The sequence below is a fragment of the Podarcis pityusensis genome, assembly GCF_964106645.2.
Source record: "Podarcis pityusensis genome assembly, chromosome: 6".
Taxonomy (NCBI): Eukaryota; Metazoa; Chordata; class Lepidosauria; order Squamata; family Lacertidae; genus Podarcis; species Podarcis pityusensis.
Genome location: NC_138030.1, coordinates 34,753,923 through 34,759,015, shown reverse-complemented (window position 1 = coordinate 34,759,015; position 5,093 = coordinate 34,753,923).

Here is a 5,093-nt window from a genome sequence, read left to right as displayed (position 1 = left end):
AAGGCCTAAAAGAAACACCAGAATTACTACACAGAAGAGCATATATAACACATCTTAGGCACAACCACCAATTTGGGGGCTGCAAGCACAAGTGAAAGCTGTGTGTCCTGTAATGGACGATTCCAGTCCCCTCTTTGGGTTGCCTAAGAGGAACAAGGCCAATCAAGGAAGAGGAAGGAAAGGAGGTGCCCACATCGAATCTAAAAATCTGCGTGCGTGCGCTCTCTCTCTCCCAGCCTAATGGCTGATCAGCAGTATTGGAAGCTGAGAATGCAAACTCCTAGCTGGTTTATTGCAGGGTGAGGAACCACAGACCAGGACGCTAAGCCCCTTTTTCTGGACCTTAAGGCTCTCCCCAGGCAACCCCCCTCACTGGTTGTGCCTTGCACCCCAAGTCTTTTTGCCTGACTGGAATGTGTCCTTGAACTCTTACTGTTTCTCGCTTGTTTGGATGGAGGTTAGAGCGGAGTGTGTGACCCTATGTAGAAAATAGCCTACTGTATAAAAGTTTAAAATTTAACTTTTTACTTTTCCTACTACTATTACATCTGGACCCACCCACCACAAGCATGTAGCCCTCAGAAGGTTGCAACCCTCAGGCTGAAAACTTCCCCACCACTGGTTTATTGCAATACAAGAGTAAAGTCTATTTGATTGCCCTGTATGTGATGGTGTGAGGGCTCTTGTACTCTTGACTGCAAAGACCTACTGTGACAAAATCTGAACACCACCGTAGCTTCTTCTGACTTAATGCCATGGGACTCATAGCCCTGTGTTTGTACTGTGGAAGGGACTTGTGCAGATAAATGCATTTAAGCCTGAGAAGTGCCAGGAAGCTGAGGAGATGCCTTGGGGTCATCCAGAAGAGTGGAAAGGGACACGTTTTAAATGCTTGTTAGACAATAAAAAGTCAGACTGCACCAGGGAACCTGTCAGCCCTGAAACAGGTGTCTGAAAAATCAGCTGTTGCAATATCACAGCTAGATTCAGTCTGATGTTTGTGCATTTTCAGGCAGCACAATGTGAAGCTTGGGGCATTTCATTCATCTCATGTAAATAGCAATTCATCAGATTAAAATATCTGTGGGAAAGTTTTTTGAAACCCAAAGTACATTTCTTCCGCATCGCAAGAGCAGAATTCGTAATCCTGTTTTCCACTCTTGGCAGGGCATCTCCTGTTAGTGATTTAGCCTAGCATACAAGATCACAATCAACATGTCATCCTTTCATCTTCAGAAGAAGGGTCTTGTTTGGAGAATACCCACCCATAATGAGTGTTTCGTTAGGGCTGTGTATAGACACTTGCGACTGCAACACTACAATCTTGGCGCACCAACCAGTGTGCCGCATCCTCCAAGCCAGTCTACCACCTTCTGGTGTGGTGGAGGATGCTATCCCTTCACCAGTGTGCAAGTGCATGTTCAGTCAGGCTGCGCATGGAAACAGGGAGGAGAACCACCATCTTGTCTTTTGCCTTAGTATTGTTCTGGTCCTGGGTATAAGGCAGCTGAATAGAGGACACCGAAAGCTACTTTATACTGAGTCAGACCACTGGACTATCTAGCTCAGCCCTACATAGAGTGCATCACAGTAGTCTCAGCAGGAGGTCATTGGATCATGGACAACTGAGGCCAGGCTGCAGAGGTTCGGTCTGTAAAGTTCTATATGTCCCATTTTGTCTTTGGCTTCAGGCAACAATGTCTTGGAACAACAACAAATGAGAAGTGTTGCTGACATGCATTACTTGTGGGCTTTCCAGAGTCAATGAGCCTGGATAGCTCAGTTGGTTAGAGTATGGTGCTGATAACACCAGTGTTGCAGATCTGATCCCTATATGGGACAGCTGCGTATTCCTGCATTGCAGGGGGTTGGACTAGAGGATCTTCTCAGTCCCTTCCAACTCCAGAATTCTATAATTCTATGTGATATGGCTGCCGTGAGAAACAAGATGCTGAGATTTATGGACCAGAATCCAACCTGGTTGCTTTCATATTCTTCTCAAAAACTTTTGATAGAGAAGGTGAGTGAGAGGTCAAAGCGTGCCCAGAATATTGGATTAAATTCCTGTTCCCTTACAGCTTTGGCAAACTCCTATTCAGCTTCCCTCCTATTCCAGCAACTCCGTTTTTGGCTTTGAAATCTTTTGCTACAGTACAAACTGGAAACCCTGGCAAGTGAGTATTGCTCGCCAGGGATAGTGATCTGAGTAAAGCTAAAAGTAAAGCAGCTCCTCTCGGAGCTGATGCCCAAAGACATTTTCCGAGCGGTATGATTGCTGCCAATTTGGGAAAGCCTGCATCATTCTAGAAAGCAATTTGCTTTTAAATTTACGATGCATTGCATTATGATGCCAAGTAATGGAATGTGAAATAAGTTTCTTAAAAACCTTTTCTTTTCCGTGCACATGCGTGCAAGAATGCAGGAAGGGAAAATACAATACATTTGGGTAATTATCTGAGTCAGAATGTTCTTGTTGTTGGCAGGTTCGAGGGAAACAGGCTGGTGGCTCCTTTCCAAAATATTTGGCTCTGCCGCATGTTTGGGAAGGCAGGGAAGGGAAGGGATGGAGAAAAGACACTTTCCAGGCATTGCAGAAACTCGCCAAATCTACTGGCCACTCCAAGCCAAGTGACTACAATGTGCTTAGAGGCTAAACCTCCAATATTGGGATACCCCAAAGTGTCTGTTGTCAACTATAGATGTGTGCTGCTGTAAGCACCACAAACCAAAATTGCATAAAATAGAAGTGAGTTAGGATGCAATGAAGACGTGCCTGCCTTTTGCCAAATGAGGGCCTTGGAGATCCTCATTCTAAGTAGCCATTGCTGATTATCTTGCTGTCAGATCTCTGCTCACTCAAATAGGCCGTGGCAGAGCTTGGCCACTGGGCTGCTGACTGCACCAAGAGTCACTTATCCCCAGACACAGTGATCACTCAGTTTGATCTATCCTGAGATTAATTGTCTTCTCTTTGCCATCCTTATTTAATAGTTGGGATTAAACAACCTGGTAGGAATTGAACAGCCTTGTTAACCTGAAATGAGGAGTCTAGAGAACATTTTAGTATGAAACAGGAAAGGGGACAAACATACGAAGAGATACAAATGCTTTTAAAGACCTGATGCCCCAAATGAACATTATTATTGTCACACTGATGCTCGAACTTGCCTCTGTGCAGCTGAAACTGTAACCCACCACTTCAAATCCAAGGTGCTTTATGATGCAAGCACAAACAAAATACAGCAGTATTCAAATTCACACCATGCAAACCAGAGAGTGATGGATGAATAGACTGCAATCCAGTAAGTTCCTTTCACCTTCTTAAAAAAAAACCTCCAGATTGATGCATGTACACTGTTTCATTTAAGACACAGCACTTGCAGGCTTTGGAATAGAGTTAAGATCTTTATTGAGTTCTGTGGACTTACATGCCAGTCTGCTCTGGGCAAGTTGCAAAGAGAGCACAGTCAGTCTATTTCCCTTCAAGGTACTGAGAAGGGATGGAAGGATCTGCCAATTTCAATCCTTTCAGTTTCTCATTTTTCTAATCTCAAATTCACATTTCTGCAGCAATTGTGATTTATTTTTTAAAAAACCTCATGAAAATTATTCAGCATGTTTAATTAATTTCTCCTACTAAACACGTTTTTATGTGCAGTTTTGAAAAATGTACACATTTTTGCATAAGTTTCTCTAATGCGTTTTTGTGTTATCATCACTAATATATCCTCCCTAATATATGCATTTTTGCAAACATTTGTTGGGGGATGCATCACAAAATTTGGAAAAGTGAAAATTTTGAAGGATGATTGTTTAGGTAAGTGCAAATTTGATAAATTCGGCTTTAAATGCAAACAGAATCAAATTTCTCCCCCATCCCTATTCCTGAGTTTCTCTCCACTTAGTTATACAACTTATTATACAACTTTCCTCTCTCTTTTTTCCACTAGTGTTTTTCAAACTGTGTTCTATGGAAATCTGGATTCTATGGACATGTGTCTCAGGGAGATCAGTAATGGTGGATAAGCTTCTCAACATAATATATGCATCAGCAACTAAATATCTGGCATATGTCCCCTGGAGAAAAGCAGCTATGCTTTCCAGAGTGATGCAGACTTCCACAAATTGGCAGCAATCATGCTACTTAGAAAATGTATTTGAGCATCAGCTCTGAGAGGAGCTGCTTTACTTTTAGCTTTTCTCAGATCACCATCCCTGGCTAGCGATGCTCACTTGCCAGAGTTTCCAGTTTATATATTAGCAAAAGATTTCAAAGCCAAAGATATAAGAGCAGGAACAGGAAGTAAGCTGAACAGAATTTTGCCAAAGCTGTAAGGGAATAGGAATTTAGTCCAGTATTCTGGGCACACATTGACCTCTCACCCACTCTCAGCTATGACCCAGGAGGCCAACTCCTGGAGAGCTGACTCAGAGGTGTGGTTGGACTGGAGATGTTTTTATGCAGGCTTCCAGACATCATCAGAAAAAAAGTTTGTTAACCATTAACTCATCTTGTAATAAGTTTCTACTTAAACAGCTAAAAGCAACAAACCCCAAACAGCAGCTTGCCCGCTATAGCTGGTCTTGCCCAGCAATGTGCAATCATAGGGAAATGTTGTGTAGATTCTGGGATGTGCACTCAGGATTACAGTGGTACCTCGGGTTACATACACTTCAGGTTACATACACTTCAGGTTACAGACTCTGCTAACCCAGAAATAGTGCTTCAGGTTAAGAACTTTGCTTCAGGATGAGAACAGAAATCGTGCTCCGGTGGCACCGCAGCAGCAGGAGGCCCCATTAGCTAAAGTGGTGCTTCAGGTTAAGAACAGTTTCGGGTTAAGTACGGACCTCCAGAAAGAATTAAGTACTTAACCCGAGGTACCACTGTACTTTAAATCCTAAGAGTCCTCTGGCCAGTGCCTTGTTTGAACTACAGTGGTACCTCGGGTTACAGACGCTTCAGGTTACAGACTCTGTTAACCCAGAAATAGTACCTTGGGTTAAGAACTTTACTTCAGGATGAGAACAGAAATCGTCTGGCGGCAGCAGCAGTGGGAGGCCTCAGGTGAAGAACCTGAGTACCTCAGGTT